Source organism: Rhipicephalus microplus, chromosome 8 (assembly GCF_043290135.1).
Source record: "Rhipicephalus microplus isolate Deutch F79 chromosome 8, USDA_Rmic, whole genome shotgun sequence".
NCBI classification, from domain to species: domain Eukaryota; kingdom Metazoa; phylum Arthropoda; class Arachnida; order Ixodida; family Ixodidae; genus Rhipicephalus; species Rhipicephalus microplus.
The window spans coordinates 81,433,028-81,456,589 of record NC_134707.1 but is presented as its reverse complement, the minus strand read 5'-3'; the positions used below and the strand labels follow the sequence as shown (position 1 = coordinate 81,456,589).

The following is a 23,562-nucleotide window of genomic DNA, read 5'->3' as shown; positions in this document are numbered from 1 at the left end:
TTTGCCTGCTTCGGGGTGTGTAGCCGCCGCCGCAGCTGAGAAATGAAACACGCTTCCACTCATGCATTTCTATCTGACTGAAGTCGAACGATTGTTAGCGTTCAAATCATTTCTATATTTTCTCGCTATCTAGCATACGAAAAGTGCGCAGCAACTTGACGACGCTTAACGCCACAAATAGACCAAGATATGAAACGCCAGAATCAGTAAGGTAAGCATAACTTTCGGGGAGGCAGATTAAAAGCCTGAACCTGGTTATCTGGTGTTTACCATTCCAATGTTCGTGCGGTTTTATGAATTAAAATGTAAAATCTTTAGGTTAGGAAACAGATGTTAACCATAAAGCATGTAGTTTTTTTACCCATTTTGAATAAGAGCATCTATGGTCACAGACAAAGCGAATGATATTTTACCGCATAGACTTTTGAATTAAAAGACTAATTTTAGAATATAGCTTCGGGATAATACAGCTAAACTCTGCAACAATTTCGATTAGACTATTCAGTATGTCGTTAAAATTTATCCTCTTGAGATGCTCTAAAATACGCATTGTGCGAAACAAAGATGGATGCAATGATGCAGCACGATGCTTAACATTACCCAAACCTTTAGTATAGTTCTGGGCTGTATTGATTCAATTTTTTTATAAAACTGGAGGCCCTGATGCTAAAAGTCTTTTCTACCAGCAGGATAGCGCTTTCATTTGCAAATACTCTATGTTTAGCTTGTTGAAAACATACTGTTGTTTCAAAGAGCTGAATGAGGAAAACAAAGTTGGACCTTTGATAAATCCCCCTGAGTGGGTATGAGCCATGACTGTGGAATCATCATCATCATAAAGCTTTATTCTCCTGCCGCAGGAAAATTCCAGATGGTCATCGATTCGCTATCCTGAAAATGTATCGGGCAGTTACTTTGACGAATGAAATAGCGCTGCTCACATGATTCAGCTGGGTGTGTGGCTCATATGATTTATTGAATCTGTGAAGAGAAAAGTAAGTGAAACTAAAATAACAGTTCATTCAATTCGATGAAGTGAAAGTAAAAAAGGCACGAGTGCATCACTGAAATGCACGCACTCAATAAATAAGGTTCGGTTTTCTACTTTCTGGGTAGAAAACCGTAGAGGGAGTTCACATATTCAGGAAGCAGTTGAATTCTCTCCCACTCCTTTTAAATAGCTGCCCAGAGTTCGTCGACTGTAGCAATGGTTAAGCCGGACTGTCTGCTCATTTTTTTTTCATAAGGCCCAAAACATTTTCAATTATGTTTATGTCTGTGCTTCGTGCCGGTCGTTCAAATGAGCGTACGCCCAAGTCATCCAGCAACTCTGACACGCCTGGCTGTGTGTACGGACGCCCCATCTTGCTGTAGCCAAAAGAGGCCACCGGGAAATGGCCCATAAAGCCCGTACGGCAGCGAAGTATACTGAAAGATGTCCATGCAAACATCGGACATCACTGGGCCTGCTATACGGTGAAGTGGTCCGCGAGGCCTATGTGGCTGACAGCACCCCACGCATGGACGCTTGTGCGAACACTGAAACGGACATTCCATATGTATCGATCCTCGAACCTGCAGCACAAAAGTTAAAATCCTCTTTACCGAAACAGCGAAGAGCACACAAATTAATCGAACCCTGTCGGCAGCGAGCAGAGTAACATAGACTGTTACGATCACACTGATGAAGCGAACTTAATGTGGCTTTATTGGCTGCACTGCACTGGTTCTCCTCGTAGATTCCACATCTGTAGCCCCATACGACCGCCTTTAATGTTTTCACATTGTAGTGCAAGGTGAAGGCTCAGCTGTAATCCAAGTAATCAAGTCACACTATTTCGCAAACGGGTTGCGGCTTATGCTACTTGACTAGGTCCGACGTAATTTAGCAAACGAATTGCAGAGCAGCATGTTGGCGGCTAGTAAGTTTGCATAAAATACATAATCATAACGATATAATAGACTCAAAAAACAAAGAAATAGCCGAATGCACAAAGCAAATGACAACTAACCACAGTTAGAGCATGCAAGAAATACAGCAAGTAACTGTGCATCATACTGGTGACGGAAAGCGGAAATTTCGTAGCTGCATCTTGTTTACATAACAAGAAAATAAAAGTTCATGACGATAGCAGCCCCTGCTGCGCTTTTCTCCACTTCGGATCCTGTTCTCAACGTCCCACCAGGTGCAAAACGATGCTTTGTCGGTAAATATATATACTTCACGCCAGTTGCTGGTATTGCACGACTCGCACACGGAGGCGAATTCAAGTCGAGCTATTCTGTGCGATTCTTCCAGCAGAGGTTTTTGGGACGCTAGCCTGCTATGAATTCTAGCTTCGTGGAGGCTCCGCCTTATTGTTGGCAGGCTGACACTTCTCAAGCCGAACTCATCCCTGATTTCTTTCGCACTTTGAAAGGGGTCTGCTGCTGATGCGGCCACAATCAGTGTCTTCTTCATGCGACGTAGTCCTTGCAAGGCGACTCCGTGAAGCGTCTTCAATGCGACCTGTTTCTCGGTACGTCTTCAAGATTCCGCTCACAGTTCCCATCAGAGGTCTTGTAGCATCAAGAATAGCTCTATGGATAATTGTGCATCCCATTATGGCGATCGATCGCCGCTCTTCCTTAGTTAGCCGTGGAGCCATCGCAAAAAAAAGCGTCTTTGCGTCAGTCATCATTTGCGTTTGTAACTCCATGTGCTCATAAGTGTTGACGTCACCGCTCACTGGAACGCCGATACTTCTGTTCAATCACGCGCGGTTGTCAAATCTATCGCGGACATATCTGTGTGCATCCACGCTTATCACTAACAGCGGGGGTTCCACAGGCAATAGCACGCAAAGAAAAAGGAATAGAAAGTAACCCAGATTACTGAATTTCTCTTGCGTCACAAGTCACAGGCTGCTCATCGCATTTAGCCCGCAAGTATACGTGCCACACGCGGGCTTTTGGCGCTTGCATTCAACCAATCTTGAACCCAGCGACAGCCGGCACGTGGCACTTGCGCAGTCCGAAGCCGGCCGCTCGACTACTCTCGACAGGTCTGATTCCGTCTGTACAGCGGCGAGCACTGTTGCAACGAAGACGGCTCAACGTGGCAGCGCTTTGCGGAGCGCCATTGCAGCCGGTGCGGCCGCGCATCGAATCCAAGTGGCGCAGGCGCACACGAGTGTGCCACTCTTGCTGCAGTACAGACAAGCGTAACCGGCGCTTGGCTACTATGAATTTGCACTTCCAAGCGATGTAGCCGACGACGTAAAGCAGCTCCCGTGTGTGCAGGTGCGCATGCGTCGCGACGCTTTGATGTGCGGCCATGCGCTCGTGTGTTCACCCTGTCAGTGCCCACCGCCGTACAGCCACGGCCACGTCTGTGTGGAGCACGCGAGCAGCCAGTTGTTGCTCGGCGGTGCAAAAACTTGAGACAGTTTCAGGCTCTGAAGTGGTGTATCAGGAGCAGGCGTGTTCTATTTGTGAGGCTGACCACACCAGAGACTGATACTGCCTCAAGGTTTCACCCCACAGAGCAAAAACCGGCTGCTTGCGTGCACTACACAGATGTTGCCGCGACCAAACATCACTGGCCTTTCACTTTCATTTCGCCACAGGCCCCAGCTTTCTGTATATCTTACGTGATATTGTATGTCACTGTCGAGACATGACTAACCTGTGACGCCCGAAAGGCTGTATACGAGCAGCAGTGACACACGTGCCAGCGTAACCCGGAAATATTCATCTCGGTGAGGTCTTGCTTTCACGTGCCTATGCAAAAATAAAGTATTCAAAACAGCATTACCTCGAAACACTAGCGTAGCCAAATAACTTCATAGCCGCCGCAGCCTCGCTAATAATTACTTTTATCGCGGCTTTTGCCATCTCCTAAAAGCACGTGATAAACACGTCTGCAGCCTTCAGCAGTCTGAAGTCCAATACAACTAATTGCTCCACTGGGCAAAGCAGTTACGCTGAGGAGCAAGCTGATAACTTCTGTAAAAAAATATTTTTCAACCAGGCAGTCGACAGGTGTAAAAACCCCATGACCTAATTGTAAAACTGATTAAAAGTTATTGCCAGGGTGGGGCTGACACATAAGTACCGTGCGCCAACCAATTGCGCCACTAGGAAATACAGTTGCACGTAGCAGCGGTGCCTTTAGGCATGTTGTCAGCACATAACTCCAGTAAACAAATGTTTTTCGGCCAGAATTGACTATACAACCTCATGCCTAAATCTGAAAATTAACAAAATGTTCATTCCCCAGGTGAGGCTCGAACTCAAAACCCCGGCATAGCTCACGAAAACTGTCGTATAAGTACCGTGCGCTAAAATCGCGCCACTGGGGAATACGGTCGCACGAAGGAGCGGTGCCTTAAAGAATGTTCCCTGCACATAACTCCAGTAAACAAATGCTTTCGAGCCAGGAAGTCGACAGAATTAAAGATACAAGCTCATGGCTAAATCTGAAAACTAATAAAAATTCATTTCCCAGATGAGGCTCGAACTCACAACCCCGGCGTAGCTCACGAGAACTGTCGTATAAGTACCGTGTGCTAACCAATTGCGCCACTGGGGAATACAGTTGCACGAAGGAGCGGTGCCTTAAAGAATGTTCCCTGCACATAACTCCAGTAAACAAATGCTTTCGAGCCAGGAAGTCGACAGAATTAAAGATACAAGCTCATGGCTAAATCTGAAAACTAATAAAAATTCATTTCCCAGATGAGGCTCGAACTCACAACCCCGGCGTAGCTCACGAGAACTGTTGTATAAGTACCGTGTGCTAACCAATTGCGCCACTCGGGAATACGGTCGCACGAAGCAGCGGTGCTTTAAAGAATGTTCCCTGCACATAACTCCAGTAAACAAATGCTTTCGAGCCAGGAAGTCAACAGAATTGAGTATACAACCTCATGGCTAAATCTGAAAACTAATAAAAAGTTCATTCCCCAGGTGAGGCTCGAACTCACAACCCCGGCGTAGCTCACGAGAACTGTCGTAAAAGTACCGTGTGCTAACCAATTGCGCCACTGGAGAATACGGTCGCACGAAGGAGCGGTGCCTTAAAGAATGTTCCTGCACATAACTCCAGTAAACAAATGCTTTCGAGCCAGGAAGTCGACAGAATTGAGTATACAACCTCATAGATAAATCTGAAAACTAATAAAAAGTTCATTCCCCAGGTGAGGCTCGAACTCACAACCCCGGCATAGCTCAGGAGAACTGTCGTATAAGTACCGTGCGCTAACCAATTGCGCCACTGGGGAACACGGGCGCACGAAGAAGCGGTGCCTTAAAAAATGTTCCCTGCACATAACTCCAGTAAACAAATGCTTTGGAGCCAGGAAGTCGACAGAATTAAGGATACAACCTCATGGCTAAATCTGAAAACTAATAGAAGTTCATTCCCCAGGTGAGGCTCGAACTCACAACCCCGGCGTAGCTCACGAGAACTGTCGTAAAAGTACCGTGTGCTAACCAATTGCGCCACTGGAGAATACGGTCGCACGAAGGAGCGGTGCCTTAAAGAATGTTCCTGCACATAACTCCAGTAAACAAATGCTTTCGAGCCAGGAAGTCAACAGAATTGAGTATACAACCTCATGTCTAAATCTGAAAACTAATAAAAAGTTCATTCCCCAGGTGAGGCTCGAACTCACAACCCCGGCGTAGCTCACGAGAACTGTCGTAAAAGTACCGTGTGCTAACCAATTGCGCCACTGGAGAATACGGTCGCACGAAGGAGCGGTGCCTTAAAGAATGTTCCTGCACATAACTCCAGTAAACAAATGCTTTCGAGCCAGGAAGTCGACAGAATTAAGGATACAACCTCATGGCTAAATCTGAAAACTAATAGAAGTTCATTCCCCAGGTGAGGCTCGAACTCACAACCCCGGCGTAGCTCACGAGAACTGTCGTAAAAGTACCGTGTGCTAACCAATTGCGCCACTGGAGAATACGGTCGCACGAAGGAGCGGTGCCTTAAAGAATGTTCCTGCACATAACTCCAGTAAACAAATGCTTTCGAGCCAGGAAGTCGACAGAATTGAGTATAAAACCTCATGGCTAAATCTGAAAACTAATAAAAAGTTCATTCCCCAGGTAAGGCTCGAACTCACAACCCCAGCATAGCTCACGAGAACGGTCGTAGAAGTACCGTGCACTAAGCAATTGCGCCACTGGATTTTTTTCTTTATTCAGCGTTAAGTACATCTTATACACACATTAATACAAACAATTTCGGAAGAAGTACAAACAAGCATTTAAAAACGCCAAACACACTTTGCTTGGTGTAATATCATCAAAAACGTTTAGGCGCGACAAGTTTATTCAATACAGGTAGCCTCTCTGGTTGCTCATCTCCTGCATTTATCATATCTCTTATATAGGCTATGCTTTCAATGAAGTATTCTCTGGCAGAGCGAGCATTAACATCAAGATGACGATATGCCATGCATGCTCTCCAGATAGCGTGCATACTTAACATAAACATATCATACGGTATGCCAGTGCCACTATAAACACGTAGAAAACGGATTCCATAAGGCGTTAAAGGTAGTTTTTTTTAAGTTGTTTGCAGAATGTTCCAAAGAAAAGTAGCGTCCAAACAATCTAAAAAAGTGATCAATGCTCTCTGGCTTGTAACATAAAAGACAAATAACAGACCATGGAACAGATAAACCTTTTTCCTGTAGCCATGATTTTACAGGAAGCGTGCCAGTGTGTAGTTGAAAGAATAATGTCTTTGTTGATGGTCGTACCCCCACTATTTTAACCCTTTTCAGAACGTTTTTGCCAGGAGCTTTTCCGTACATCGTACGGTACATGAGCACAGGTAGCATTACGTCAGTAAGGTCCTTGTATAGTTGTCTTTTGGTCACCCACTTAGATACTGTAAAGAAAACCGTACTTTTAGCATATTGAAAGCAGACATCTCTTCGCGCAGATAACCATGAATGCCTATGCGCCGAGCACATTAGTAAGATACAATACATTCGGGTAGATAACAGCATAATCTAAGTTGAAGCATGGTATGCAGGAAAAGATGCTTCTTATCACGTAAAAAAATAAACCTTGAAACTATTTGCTTGACAAATAAGTGAACTAGTCCCAGCCCATCCACCCTCACTGAGCGGAAAAGATATGTACGGCTCGGGCGTTCCCACTTGGAGGCCCAAACAAAAGTGGCAAAAACTCTGTGTACCTTTTTTATGCTTCAGCGGTTCATGCACAGCCCTTGAAGTACATATCAAATTTCGGCCGCTAGAAATATATTTCAGACCGTTGACCTCGCGAATATCGAAAGGTTTTTCCCTCCCCATTCGTTCAATTTCTTTCTCAAGTTTTCTGTCTCTTCTTTCCAATATTCAGTGGGATCATTATAACTCTGCAATTGCACGCCAAGGTACTTCGTCGGCACGGAGCTCCACTTCACCTTTTCGAAGACGTCAGGCTTTTTGTCCCAGGTTCCATGCCAAAAACCTGCACTCTTGTCTCAATCTAAGGCACTGCCTGACCCCTTGCAGTACTTGTCTGCTACGCCAACTGCTTCACTAATGCTTTCCCTGTCCTTGCAAAACACAGCGACATCGCCTGTGTATGTCAATATTTTGACCTCAGTCGTCATCAACCGAAAGCCACGTATTCTTTCATTGCTACCTATGTTCAAACAAAAGGGCTCCAAATACAAGGCAAATAACAATGTGGAAATTGGACATCCCTGACGAGCACTCCTCGCAACTGGAAAGTTTTCCGCGACTTCCTTGTTGATAACAAGGCTAGCAAAGCAGTTTCTATACGGCATTTTTACGCCATCTAATATAACACTTTCAACATTTACACGTTCCAATATTGAAAATAGTACTGCATGCACAACACGGTCAAAAGCCTTTTCCAGATCTCGTTGCAACATCGCTACTTGGCTGTCCCATACATCGCAGCACTCGAGAGTGCTCCTCGCGGTGTGGATGTTGGTGCCAATTGTTCGACCCTTAATTCCACTTGTTTGGTGCGGTCCTACTAATACCTTTAACACACTTTGTAATCTCTTTGTAAGCACCTTCATAAAAATCTTATAGTCTGTGTTAGTGAGGCTTATAGGGCGATAAGCGCTCACCGATAAGACCTTTACCGGGTCACCACTCTTCGGGATAAGTACAATATGTGACCTTCGAAAGGACGGCGGGATTTCCTTCACTTCATAAGCCTCTGCAACGAGGCCACAAAGTACCCCCGACAGCTCATCTCTGAATGTTTTGTAAAAGACTGCACCTAGTCCATCTGGGCCGGGCGTTTTATCTTCAGACAATTCGTCAATGGCCTTTTCTATTTCACCAACTGAAATTGGCTGCTCCAGGCGTTCGGTTGTCTCCTTATCTAGTGTAGGCATTATTGACAAGAACTCGCCGTCCAAGGATTTTTCTCTTTTGCCGCTGCTGCCCAGCAATCCTTTGTAATAATTGACAAACGCTTGTTTTATCAATTGTTTGTTCGTGGTGGTCACCTCCCCATATCTTAAGCATTTCATTTCATTGCAGCACGCGTAGCGCTTTTCTTCGCTTAGCGAGCGTTTCGTCAGTGTTTCGCCTATCCAGAAGCGCTCTGCTCGTGCGCGTATAACTGCTTCTCTGTACTTTCCTATATCCGCTTTTTCGAGCTGGTTTTTTACTTCTCTTATTTCTTTAACTAAGGTGCCTGGTCGCGTGCTCTCAAGTGACAACAAGAGTTCGAGTTGGCCGTGTAGTTCCTTTTCATTTGTCTTTTCCTTGTAACGCACAGTGCATGATCTTTGAATTGCAGCAATTTTAACTTCTTGCTTGAACTCTTCCCATGCAGCGACCAATCGCCTCGACTCAGTCAAGAGTATTTTATCCATAAGCGTTTTAACCCTGTCCACGAAGACTTCATGATTGATTTGTGGGGTTTAACGTGCCAAAACTACCATATGATTATGAGAGACGCCGTTGTGGAGGGCTCCGGAAATTTCGACCACCTGGGGTTCTTTAACGTGCACCCAAATCTGAGCACACAGGCCTACAACATTTCCGCCTCCATCGGAAATGCAGCGCACGAAGACTTCATCGCTAAGTAATTCATTGTTCATTTTCCACAACTTCCACGGATAGATTGACTTTTTCTTCTTCACACCTATCGTAAACATTACGGCGCTATGGTCACTGAAGGCTACCGGCTTATGCTTATAACTGTTACATAGCGGCGCAAGTGCTTGTGATACGTACGCTCTGCCTAATCGGGCACAACAATCGTGCTGGAAATGCGTGTACCAAAGGCCATTTTTATTTACCATTGCCTACATCTTCCAACTCCCTATCTTGCATAAGCTCTGACAACAACAAGGCACTTTGATCACGTGTGGTTAGCCTTTTGCTCCTATCTTCTCTGAAACACACACAGTTGAAATCGCCCAGAAGTATCACATTTCTTTCACATTTTAAGTACTCTTAGACCCGTGCAAAGAAGGGTAACCGCTCAGTTGCGCTGTTCGGTGCATATACACAAATAATACGTCATTTCACACCAAACCCAACAAAATCACACGAGACAAGGCGGACATTATCGGTAGTATGAACGCATTCTTAAACTAACCCTAAACAATTGCGCAAGAAGAAGGTGCACCCCCCCTCCCCCCCGAGGTACCAACAGAGTGACAAATACAAACATTATAGCGGGGCCTAAAAGGTTCGACCATACAGTCCGCTGGTTCTTTGCTTTCGACCTTCGTTTCCTGTACCGCTACAATATCGAGGTTGTTCTCAAGAAAGAGGCGTTTAACCTGATACTGCTTTCGTCGAGACCGTAGGCCACGCACATTTAAGGTAGCCACACGTAACTCTGTTTCATGCTGTGAAGGCCGTGCGAAGGATAGTGCGGACTGCATGGTTCTTACCTCACCACGTGATACAACCCTGGCTTTCGTTGTTGAATTTGTGGGTATACACGAACAACTCGTGCCCCCTCCACATGCTTTACATAATGATGAAGCCATCTTTGTCACAGTCTTTTTCACCTACTGATGTTGGTTCCTCGTTGAAAGTTTCTCCCCCGTGACTACAAGGGTGGTTTGCGCGGTGGACGCCCGCCCGCCGCGACGTTCAGCTTTAACCTGGAGCTGAGTCACCTGTGTGCATGTGTTTTGGCTGCTGGCTTACTTCCAATCGTTTTCTGTTGTCCTGCGTCTTTTTCAGTGTTTTCCTCGCGCGAACGCTTTGCACATGCCACCCAAATAGTGATGTTTATGACTTCAGGCTGTTCGGTCGACGTCGCGGTATTGTCATTCTTCTCGTCGCGCTTTTTGCCTGACGGTACGATGCTAAAATCCTTGCTCTGTTGTCTGATACGTCCGGTTTGCACCTTCTGAGCTGCTTCGCATTCATCGTCCTTGGAACCCTTAGAGAGGGGCGTGAACACCGGACCCTCAATCTTGCTGCCAGCGACGTCTTCTGCTTCAACTTCGTCTATTAGATATTCCGCGACGCGATCACCAGCCACAGGCGCAGCGACGCTGGCGTAGGTCTGGCCACATTCGCTGTTTTCGTGCCCGTAGCATTTGCACCGGCCGCAGCGAGGTACACGACAGTCCCGGCGTATATGGCCCGTTCGTCGGCACCGTAAGCAAAGTGGCGCCCGTTCTTGCACAACCAAAAGCGTGTTTACGCCACCCAATAGGAGCTGGTGTGGCAAGTCTTCGACGGTCACACAACTTTCAGCTGCAGGTTTACTATCCTGGTCGAGGATACTTTGTCAGCAATTCCATGGACGCGCCATCGTTCTTTCGTCACTTCGGTCACTTTTCCATAATTTACTAGCGTGGTGCGCACGTCTTCGTCCGGTACATAATGTAGTAGCCAATAAAGGCTTAGGCGCACGTCTTGTTTGTTCGGGTCAATGACGATGCACGCTTGCCCTTCATCTTTACGTCGCCAAGTGCTAACATGTTCTTTGTGGCTTGTGCTGTACTGAAAGTCACAGCCCAGACGTGATTTATTTGGAATGCGCCTAAGGCAACTACCTCAGGCAGAATACCCAGGTACACCAAAGCATCGCACACATCTTCAGCACGATAAGGTCTTGCCTTGATATCTCCGTGTAGAAAAATAGTATTCCGAACCCACGCACCAGTAGGCAATTGCGGCAGTACGACTTCGTAATCCTGTTCTTCATCGGCAACAATCCTGTTTCCACGGCCCATCTGGGGCGCTGTAACCGCCCCTACGGAGCACATGATGCACACGTCCGTACACTGTGCTGACCGGAAGTGGAATGCCAATTGCGCCACTGGGGAATATCGCACGTAGGAGCGGTGCCTTGAAGAATGTTCCCTGCACATAACTCCAGTAAACAAATGTTTTCGAGCCAGGAAGTCGACAAACTTAAGAATACAACCTCATGGCTAAATCTTAAAGCTAATAAGAAGTTCATTAACAGCTGAGGCTCGAACTCACTACCCCGGCATTGCTCACGAGAACTGTCGTATAAGTACGGTGCGCTAACCAATTGCGCCACTGGGGAATGCAGTTGCACGTAGGAGCGGTGCCTTAAAGAATATTCTCTGCACATAACTACAGTAAACAGATGTTTTTGAGCCAGGCAGTCGACAGAATTGAGTATAGAACATCATGACTAAATCTTAAAACTAATATCAAATTCGTTCCCCAGGTGAGGCTCGAACTCACAATCCCGGCATTGCATACGAAAACTGTCGTATAAGTACCGTGAGCTAACTAATTGCACCACTGAATTTTTTCTTTTTTGATTTTAATAACTACATGCAAAAGAATTACGCACAAAATATATACACCTATTAAAACACCAGCATCAGCTTGGCCATTGCACGTGGTTTAAAAAGGCTTCACAGAAGCCTATTGGTCGAATACAGGTAACCACTCGGGTGGTTCAGGCTGCGCTTTAAACAGTCTCGTATATACAGCATACTCTCAACAAAATAGTCTCTTGCTGAATGAGCGTCTATACGATTATGTCGAACATCCATTGTTGTCTTCCACATACTATGCATGCAAAGCTACATTAATATGTCACTCGGCACTGCCCCTGCAGCTGTACACGGAAGAAAACGGATTCCGAAAGCGTTTATAGGTATAGATCTTTTTTTAGAGTCCGTTGTTGTACGTCCCACAAAAAACAGCATCATGGCAATCAAGAAAGATATGATTTATCGTTTCTGGTTTGCCGCAGATTAGACAGTTGACGGACCACGGTAGAAAAAACCCTTTACAGTACAGGGAGAGTGCCGGTATGCACTTGAAAGAAGAATGTTTTCACAGCAGGTCTGACTGGCATTCTCTTAACACGCTTTAACACGTCACGCTCAGAACCTAGCTTGTACGGAGCTCGATAGACAGGCACTGGTAAGAAGAAATCAAGCAGGTCATGATACAGTTTCTTTTTAGGCACGCCGGACAAGTATTCGTACGAAAATCTTTCCTTGAGCAGGCGTGTAGCCGTAACTACTTCTCGCAAATAAGGACTGAGTGGCGCATCTTCGAAAGAAAAGGATGACACGACAAAATCAGGTAAGGGGTTCTGCAGTCTTGCTTGGATCACTGCTCTCAAGAAATTATGAGTCTGATCTCGAACAAACATAAATTTGCTCACCAACTGCTTGAATAACAAATGTAAAAGCCCCGGACCACCATATTTTATCATATGAAGTGAATTTCACCGGCTCGTGCGCTCCCACTGCGATCCCCATATAAAGGTCGCGAATACTCGGTACATTTATTGGGCTGAAGTACGCGTCACGGTTAACACCTGTAATACACAGACCACTTTTGACACCAAAAATACATTGCACATGGAAGTTCTGGCGAACATTAAAAAAGTGCGTCTACACCACTTATCAGTACAATTTCTAATGCGTTTATTTTCCTCAGACCAATACTCAGTAGCGTTGCGGTAATGATCCAAAGGCACGCCAAGGTACTTTCCCGGCATGATTTTCCAATTCATGTTACAATAAACTTTAGGTGTGCTTTGCCACTGACCATGCAAAAAGTCCAGGCATTTTGGCCAACTACTTGCACTACCCGTTGCTGCACAAACTTTCCTAGCTATTCGTACAACTTCTTGCACACGTTCTTTGTCACTGCAAAACACTGCAATGTCATCAGCATAAGCTAAAAGTTTAATTTCACTGCTGAGAAACGTATACACCCTTATACTTGGTGTTGCAAGTAATCGCAAACCAAATGGCTCCAAGTAAAGCGCAAAAAGGAGTGGCGACAAAACAAAACCTTACTTCGCGCTCGAGCGCACAGGAATTGGAGCACTTACTTCTATGTTGATTAACAAATTCGCCGTAGAGTCGTGATACATTAATCTAACACCTTCGGTAATGACAGTTCCTTCATTCACATGTTCTAGGAATAAAAACAAAACTTCATGTACAACTTTATCGAACGCTTTATGCAGATCTTCCTGAATCATGGTCACGTGCATGATCATGCTTTGCGTCACAGCATTCTAAAATACTTCTGGCTACGTGTATGTTTGTGAATATGGTTCGGCTCTTAATAACACATGTCTGATGCGGGCCGACAAGAGATGTGACAATGCTTTGAAGCCGTCTTGCTAGAACCTTCATGTATATTTTATAGTCGGTGTTGCTTATACTCATAGGTCGGTAGGATTCCACTGAAAGTAGCTTTGCGGGGTCATCAGTTTTGGGGATTAATACTACGTGTGCTGTCCTAAAAATGAGGTGTTAGCTTCTTCTCGTAGCATTTTTTTGATAACTCGTTGTAAGGCCAGTGACATTTCTGTCTTGAAGCATTTGTATACGGCAGCACCCAGCCCATCTGGCCCTGGTGACTTGCCGTTACTCAGGTTATCTATAGCTGCTTCAATTTCTGCCACAGTGATTTCTACTTCTAGTAGCTCCCGCTCAGAGTCTCCTAATCTCAGCATAAGGGCCAGAAAGTCCTCTTTGTATTGTTTGGGGTTATTAATTGTATTGCTGAGAAGTTTCATATACACTCAACAAAGGCGTGGCTTATCTTTTCGCGGTCCCGGGTAATGTGATTGCGGTATCGAATTTCAGTTATCCCTTTGTCTGCTGCATGTTTCTTTTCTTCACTGAGCACTCACTTAGTGGGCGTTTCGCCCACCCACAGCCCTTCAGTGCGAGCTCTTATCATTGCTCCACGGTACTTTTCTTCGTCGATGAATTCTGGCTTTGCTTTCACCTCCTTTATTTCTTTTTTATATTTTCCCAGCTCTTCATTTTCTACGCCCAACATGTAGTCCAGTTCGCTTTGTGAGTGCTTTTCTTGTTGCCTTTCCTTATTACGTAATACATAGGCTCTCTCTATCACAACCATCTTTATATCACACTTAATTTGCTCCCAAACAGCTATGAAGTTATTGGTCTCCAAACAAACAGCATTTGAAAGGCATTCTTGGGTTTTTGTGATAAATATTTTATCTTGCAGCAGTTTTTCATTCAATTTCCATAGAATCTAATTAAACTTCACGGCCTTACGTTTTTCGCCAATGTTGACCTTGATCAGACAATAATCGCTAAAGCTAAGATGTTGAGTTTCGTAAGGTGAGCATAGTGGTACCAACTTTGCCGACAAACATAATCTGGCTAACCTCGCGTGCGAATGACCTTGAAAGGGCGCGTACCGTACTTCACCTCTTCACGTCATTACATAGCCGATATCTTCCAGTTCTCTCTCATTCACTGTTGTATTCAACAGCTCAGCGCTTCTATCGCACATACTGATGCTCGTTGTTTTATCTTCAGCTCTACAGACACAATTGAAATCTCCCAGAAACAGAACATTCCTCTCTGTTTTCAAAAGCCCTTCAACCGCTCTGAAAAAACTTTCCCTTTTGTGCGATCTGTTTGGTGCATGAACACACTTAGCGTGCCAAGAGATTCCAGAAAAAATGAGATCGCACACAACCAGCCGACCGCTATCGCAGGTAGACACATTTTCAACAACCGCGCTACAACTTCGTATAAAAACGACGCAGCCTCCTGACCACCCAACAGCATGACAAACGCACGTAGAGCGAAAAATTTGAACCATTTGCTCCGTTTGTTTTTCACTTTCCATTTTAGTTTCTTGTACAGGTCTATGTCGTTTTCCAACAAAATGGACTAATCTGGCATTGCCTCCTGCGCGAACAGAGTCCTCGTGAGTTACACGTCACAACGTGAATACCAGTTTTAAAGTTAGTCGCCACATCATGAACGTTGTTTGGCCTGGTGTCGTTCTCACGTCGCTACAGCGGTTATGCTCAGCGTAGAAGGCGTCGGAACGCCTCCTCCGCTACGGGGGAGGTGACGTTTGAGTGCCCCAGCGGTCAGGCGGCAGGTTTGGTCTTGACTTGAAGGTAGGCCACCGACAAATCACCGTCTTTGTGAGGGGATCCCCGGCGGTCGATGAGTCAACATTTGTTGTACTGTCCAGTGTTTCACGAGCTCGCTTTAAAGCGATGTTTCCGGCCTCGGTCATCAAGTCATCCGTTGCTCTCAGGCCGTCCTCTCGCGCAGCTCTAGATGACGTGCTCGCTGCTGTAGCGTCGTCGTCTACTGTTGCCGTGTCTATATTTGTTCCTGGCGCAGCACAGTGCTTGTCGCCTTCTTCGGTCACTTCAAGTGCGGCCCTAGAAGAATGTCAAGGGGGCGTCGCAGAGCCTTTCGCACTGCCGTCTTCCCTGCTCGCTTCTTCGGCATCCATGGCATCGATTATGTGTTCATCCACCTTGTCTTTTCGGCCTGGACCGATAATGCTTGCGTATGACCTCACGCATTGAGCGTCATTGTGGCCTTAGCGACAACAGCGCGGCACGCGGCAATCCCATCCAATGTGACCTATGTCCCGACTTTGGAGGCAGAGTGGTGCTCTGCCCGGGATGACGACGAGCGCGTTGTCTTCCGAAACTCGTAGTTGGTGTGGCAGGTCGTCCACGGAAACGCCCGCGTGTAGCCTCAGCGTAACCGATCGAGTGGTTGATTCTTTGTCATTTTAACCCTGCATCTTCCCCTTTCCTCTGCTTACTTCGGTCACTTTCCCGTAAGGCGCTAAGGCGACTCGCACATCTTCGTCCGGCACGCCGTGAAGAAGCAGGTACAACTTCTGCCGCACACCTCGATCACGGGGGTCAACCACCATACAGTAATAGCCTTTCACGTTGAATGACTCCGCCGCCAGCATCTCCTTTTTGCCCTCATCTTCCTTGAACGTCCCTGCCTAAACGTGATTCTATTGGTATGCCCCAAGGGCAACCACTTTGGGCAACAACGAAAGACGAGCAGAGCTATCTAGGACATGCTTCACTCGATATGGCCTGGCTTTTACCTTTCCGTTCAATAAAACGGTGTGCAAAACAGAATCACCCGATGCCAACTGAGCCAGAAAATCCTGGAAATATTCGCTTGGCTTTTCGGCCCCCCTGATACCACGGCCCACACGGGCCGCTGAAACCACCCCTACACGGGAGCACATGATAGCACGTCCATGCACTGTCGTGGCCGAAAGTGGAATCCAATTGCGCCACTGATGAATGCGGTTGCCCCTAGGAGGTTGCCTTTAGGACTGTTGTCTATACACAACTTCAGTAAACAAATATTTTCCAGCCAGACAGTCGCCAGCATTGAGTATACATTCTCGTGACCAAATATGAAAATTAACAAAAAAATTCATCCCCAGGTGAGGCTCGAACTCACAACCCCGGCATAGCTCACGAGAACTGTTGTTTATGTACCGTGCTGTAACCAATTGCGCCACTGTGGAAAACTGTTGCATGTAGGAGCGGAGCCTTGAAGAATGTTCCCTGCACATACATCCAGCAAACAAATGTTTTCGAGCTAGTAATCGCTTGCATTGAGTATACAATTTACCTCATGAATAATGATGAAAACTAATAAAAATTTCATTCCCCAGGTGAGGCTCGAACTCACACCCCCGGCATAGCTTACGATAACTGTCGTATAAGTCCCGATCACTAACCAACTGAGCCACTGGGGAACACGGTCGCACGTAGGAATGTTGCCTTAAAGAATGTTCCCTGCATATACCTCCAGTAAACAAATGTTTTCGAGCCAGGAAGTCGCCAGTATGAGTACACAACCTCATGACTAAATATGAAAACTAATAAAAAATTCATTCCCCAGGTGAGCCTCGAACTCACAACACAGGCATAGCTCACGATAACTCTCGTATCAGTACCGTGCGCTAACCAATTGCGCCACTGGGAGTACGGTTGCGCGTAGGAGTGTTTCCTTTAGTACTGTTGTCTACACACAACTCCAGTAAACAAATGTTTTTGAGCCAGGCAGTTGCAAGCATTGAGTATACAATTAACATCAAGACTGATTATGAAAACTAATAAAAATTTCATTACCAAGTGGGGCTCGAACTCGCAACCCCGGCAAAGCTCTCGAGAACTATCGTATAAGTACCGTGCGCTAACCAATAGCGTCACTGGAGAATATGATTGCACGTAGGAGCGGTGCAACAATGAATGTTCTCTGTACATACCCCCAGTAAACAAATATTTCGAGCCAGGAAGTCGCCAGTATGAGTACAAGACCTCATGACCAAATACAAAACCTAATAAACATTTCATTCCCCAGGTGATGCTCGAACTCACCACCCAGGCATAGCTCACGATAACTCTCGTATAAGTTCCGTGCGCTAACCAATTGCGCCACTTGGGAACACGGTCGCACGTAGGAGTGGTGCCTTAAAGAATGTTCCCTGCACATACCTCCAGTAAAGAAATGTTTTCGAGCCAGGAAGTCACCAGCATTGAGTGTACAATTAACCTCATGAGTAGTTATGAAAAGTAATAAAAATTTCATTCCCCAGGTGGGGCTCCAACTCACAACTCAGGCATAGCTCACGAAAACTGTCGTATAAGTACCGCGCGCTAACCAATTGCGCCACTTGGGAACAAGGTCGCACGCAGGAGCAGTGCCTTAAAGAATGTTCCCTTCACATACCTCCAGTAAACAAATGTTTTCGGGACAGGAAGTCGCCAGCACTGAGTATACAAACTCATGACTAAATATGAAAACTAATAAAAAATTGTTTCCCCAGGTAAGGCTTGAACTCACATCCCCGGCACAGCTCACGCGAACTGTCGTATAAGTACCGTACGCTAACCAATCGCGCCTCTGGGGACTATGGTTGCACATAGGAGCATTGCCTTAAAGAATGTTCCCTGCACGTACATTTAGTAAACAAATGTATTCCAGCCAGGAAGTCGCCAGCATTGAGTATAAAACCTTATGACTAATGACGAAATCTAATAAATATTTCATTCCCCAGGTGAGACTCGAACTTACAACGCCATCATAGCTCACGATAACTGTCGTATAAGTCCCGATCGCTAACCAATTGCGCCACTGGGAAATACGGTTGCTCAAAAGAGCAGGACCATAAAGAATGCTCCCTGCACATACCTCCAGTAAACAAATGTTTTCCAACCAGGAAGTCGCCAGCTTTGAGTATACAATTAACCTCATGAGTAGTTATGAAAAGTAATAAAAATTACATTTCCTAGGTGGGGCTCCAACTCAGAACCCCGGCATAGCTCAAGAGAACTGTCGAGTAAGTAACGTGCGCTAAGCAATTGCGCCACTGTGGAACACGGTCGCACGTAGGAGTGGTGCCTTCAAGAATGTTCTCGCACATACCCCAATAAACAAATGTTGTCGGGACAGGAAGTCGCCAGCATTGAGTATACAACCTCATGACAAATAATAAGAACTAGTAAAAATTTCATTCCCTAGGTGAGGCTCGAACTCACAACCCAGGCATAGCTCACGTTAACTGTAGTATAAGTATGGTACGCTAACCAATTGCGCCACTGGGGAATACGGTTGCACGTAAAAGTGTTTCCTTTAGTACTGTTGTCTTCACACAACTCCAGTAAACAAGTATTTTCGAGCCAGGAAGTCGCCAGCATTGAGTATACAATCAACCTCATGACTAATGAAAAAACTAATAAAAATTTCATTCCCCAGGTGGGGCTCGACCTCACAACCCCGGCATAGCTCACGATAACTGTCGCATAAGCCCCGTTCGCTAACCAATTGAGCCACTAGGGGATACGGTGGCACCTAGGAGCAGTGCCTTAAAAATGTTCCCTGCACATACCTCCAGTAAACAAATGTTTTCGAGCCAGGAAGTCGCCAGCGTTGAGTATACATTTAACCCCATGACAAAATATTAAAACTAATAAAAGTTTAATTCGCCAGGAGAGGCTCGAACTCATAACCCCGGCATAGCTTACGATAATTGTCGTATAAGTAGCGTGCGCTAAACAATTGCGCCACTGGGTAATAGGGTTGCACGTAGAAGTGTTTGCTTTAGGAGTGTTGTCTACACACAACTCCAGTAAAGAAAAGTTTTCGAGCCAGGCAGTCGCCAGTATTGAGTATACAATTAACTCATGACTATATTTGAAAGCTAATAAAACTCCTTCCCAGTTGAGGCTCGAACTCGCAACTCAGGCATAGCTCACGAGAACTGTCGTATAAAAACCGTGCGCTAACCAATTGCGCCAATGGAGAACACGGTCGCACGTAGGAGCAGTGCTTTAAGATTGTTCCCTGCACATACCTCCAGTAAACAAATGTTTTCGAGCCAGGAGGTCGCCAGCATTGAGTGTACAACCTCATGACTAATGATGAAAACTAATAAAAATTTCATTCCCAAGTGGGGCTTGAACTCAGAACCCTGGCATAGCTCTCGAGAACTGTCGTATAAGTACCGTGTGCTAACCAATTGCGTCACTGTGGAATACGGTGTCACGTAGGAGCGGTGCAAAAATGAATGTTCCCTGTACATACCCCAAGTAAACAAATGTTTTCGAGCCAGGAAGTCGCCAGTATGAGTACAAGACCTCATGACTAAATACAAAAACTAATAAAAAGTTCATTCCCCTGGTGAGGCTCGAACTTAAAACCCACACATAGCTCAAGAAAACTGTCGTATAAGTACGGTGCGCTAACCAATTGCGCCACAGGCGAATACAGTTGCACATAGGAGTGTTTCCTTTAGTATTGTTGTTTACACACAACTCCAGTAAACGAATGTTTTCGAGCCAGGCAGTTGCCAGCATTGAGTTTACAACCTCATGACTAAATATGAGAACTAATAAAAAGTTCATTCCGCAGGTGAGGCTCGAACTCAAAACCCCGGCATAGCTCACGAGAACTGTCGTGTAAGTACCGTCCGCTAAGAAATTGCGCCACTGGGGAACATGATCGCACGTAGGAGTGGTGCCTTCAAGAACGTTTCCTGCACATACCCCCCAGAAAACAAATGTTTTCGGGGCAGGAAGTGGCCAGCATTGAGTATACAACCACATGACAAATAATGAAAACTTATAAAAATTTCATTCCCCAGGTGAGGCTCAAACTCAAAACCCCGGCATAGCTCACGAGAACTGTCGTGTAAGTACCGTGCGCTAACCGATTGCGCCACTGGGGAACACGGTCACACGTAGTAGCGGTGCTTTAAAGAATGGTCCCTGCACATACCTCCAGTAAACAAATGTTTTCGAACCAGCAAGTCGCCAGCATTGAGTATACAATTAACCTCATGCCTAATAATGAAAACTAATAAAAATTTCATTCCCCAGGGAGGCTCGAACTCACAACCCAGGCATAGCTCACGATAATTGTCGTATAAATACGGTGCGCTAACCAATGGCGCCACTGGGGAATACTGTTGCACGTAGGAGTGTTTCCTTTAGTTTTGTTGTCTACACACCACTCCAGTAAACAAAAGTTTTAGAGGCAGGCAGTCGCCAGCATTGAGTATACAAATAACCTCATGACTAAATATGAAAACTAATAAAAATTTTATTCCCAAGGGTGGCTCGAACTCACAAGCACGCCATAGCTAACTAAAACTGTCGTATAAGTATTCTGCGCTAAGCAATTGTGCCGCTGGGGAACAAGGTCGCATGACGGAGCGGTGCCTTAAAGAATGATCCCTGAACATACCTCCAGTAAACAAATGTTTTCGGGACAAGTCGCCAGCTTTGAGTATACAATTAACCTCATGAATAATTATGAAAACTAATAAAAATTTAATTCCCAAGGTGAGGCTCGAACTCAAAACTCCGGCATAGCTCACGAGAACTCTCGTATAAGTATGGTGCGCAAACCAATTGCTCCATTAGGGAATACGGTTGCACGTAGGCGTGTTTCCTTTAGTACTGTTGTCTACACACAACTCCAGTAAACAAGTGTTTTCGAGCCAGGGTGTCGCCAGGATGAGTACACAACCTCATGACTAGATATGAAAAATTATAAAAAACTTATTCCTCAGGTCAGGCTCGAACTCACAGCCCAGGCATGGCTCACGATAACTGTCGTATAAGAAGGGTGCGATAACCAATTGCGCCAATGGGGAATACGGTTGCACGTAAAAGTGTTTCCTTTAGTACTTTTGTCTACACATCACTCCAGTAAACAAGCGTTTTCGAGCCAGGCAGTCGCAAGCATTGAGTATACAATTAACCTCATGACTAATAATGAAAAATAATAAAAATTTCATTCCCCAGGCGAGGCTCGAACTCACAACCAAGGCATAGCTAACGATAACTGTCGTATAAGTACCGTGCGCTAACCAATCGCGCCACTGGGGAACACGGTCGCACGTAGGAGTGGTGCCTTAAAGAATGTTCTCTGCTTATACCTCCAGTAAACAAATGTTGTCGAATCAGGAAGTCACCAGCATTGAGTACACAATTAACCTCGTGACTAAATATTAAAACTAATAAAAGTTTAATTCGCCAGCAGAGGCTAAAACTCACAACCCCGGCATAGCTTACGATAACTGTCGTATAAGTACCGTGCACTAACCGATTGCGCCACTGGAGAACGCGGTCGCACTTAAGAACGGTGCCTTAAAGAATGTTCCCTGCACATACCTCCAGTAAACAAATGTTTTCGAGCCAGGGTGTCACCAGTATGAGTACACAACCTCATGACTAAATATGAAAACTAATAAAAAACTCATTCCCCAGGTGAGGCTCGAACTCACAACCCCGGCATAGCTCCCAAGAACTGTCGTATAAGTACCGTGCGCCAAACAATTGCGTCACTGGGGAATATGGTTGCACGTAGGAGCGCTTCAAGAATGATGTTCGCTGCACATACCTCCAGTAAACAAATGTTTTCGAGCCAGGAACTCCCCAAAATGAGTACACAACCTCATGACTAAACATAAAAACTAATAAAAAGTTTATTCCCCAGGTGATGTTCGAACTCACAACCCAGGCATAGCTCACGATAACTGCCGTATAAGTACGGTGCGCTAACCAATCGCGCCACTGGGGTATTGTGTTTCTCGTAGGAGTGTTTCCTTTAGTACTGTTGTCTACACTCAACTTCAGTAAACAAATGTTTTCGATCTAGGCAGTCGCCAGCATTGAGTATACAATTAACCACATGATTAAATATGCGTACTAATAAAAATTTCATTCTCTAGGTGAGACTCGAACACACAACCCCAGCATAGCTCACGAGAACTGTCGTATAAGTACCGTGCGCTAAGCAATATCGCCACGGGGAACACGGTCGCACGTGGGAGCGGTGCCTTGAAGAATGTTCCCTGCACATACCTTCAGTAAACAAATGTTTTTGGGACAAGAAGTCGCCAGCATTGAGTATACAACCTCAAGACTAATTATGAAAACTAATAAAGATTTCATTCCCCAGGTGAGGCTTGAACTCACAATCCCGGCATAGCTCACGAAATCTGTCGTATAAGTACGGTGCGCTAACTGATTGCGCCACTGGAAACACGGTCGCACGTTGGACTGTTTTCTTTAGTACTGTTGTCTACACACAACTTCAGTAAACAATTGTTTTCGAACCAGGCAGTCGCCAGCATTGAGTATACAATTAACCACATGATTAAATATGCGTACTAATAAAATTTTCATTCTCTAGGTGAGACTCGAACACACAACCCCAGCATAGCTAACGAGAACTGTCGTATAAGTACCATGCGCTAAGCAATTGCGCCACTGGGGAACAAGGTCGCAAGTAGGAGCGGTGCCTTAAAGAATGTTCCCTGCACATACCCCCAGTAAACAAATGTTTTCGGGACAGGAAGTCGCCAGCATTGAGTATACAACCTCATGACAAATGATGAAAACTAATAAAAATTTCATTCCCCAGGTGAGGCTTGAACTCACAACCCCGGCATAGCTCACGATAACTGTCATATAAGTACCGTGCGCTAACCAATTGCGCCACTGGGGAATACGGTCACACGTAGGAGCGCTGCCTTAAAGAATCTTCCCTGCACATACCTCCAGTTAACAAGTATTTTCGAGCCAGGCAGTCGCCAGCATTGAGTATACAATTAACCTCATGACTAAATAGGAAAACTAATAAACATTTCATTTCCCAGGTGAAGCTCGAAGTCTCAACCCCCGCATAGCTCACGATAACTGTCGTATAAGTACCGTGCGCTAACCAATTGAGCCACTGGGGAATACAGTGGCACAAAGGAGCAGTGCCTTAAAAATGTTCCCTGCACATAC

The 23,562-nt window shown here is 45.5% G+C and overlaps 2 non-coding genes across 2 annotated transcripts; both read right to left on the bottom strand.

The window, feature by feature from the left end:
- Window positions 1-5,172: 5,172 nt before the first annotated feature.
- On the bottom strand, window positions 5,173-5,264 carry TRNAI-UAU (transfer RNA isoleucine (anticodon UAU)). Its single transcript is given in 2 exon segments — window positions 5,173-5,208; window positions 5,227-5,264. It is a non-coding gene; the product is annotated as a tRNA-Ile (tRNA).
- Window positions 5,265-23,186: 17,922 nt separating this feature from the next.
- On the bottom strand, window positions 23,187-23,278 carry TRNAI-UAU (transfer RNA isoleucine (anticodon UAU)). The gene is given in 2 exon segments: window positions 23,187-23,222; window positions 23,241-23,278. It is a non-coding gene; the product is annotated as a tRNA-Ile (tRNA).
- Between the last annotated feature and the right edge of the window lie 284 nt (window positions 23,279-23,562).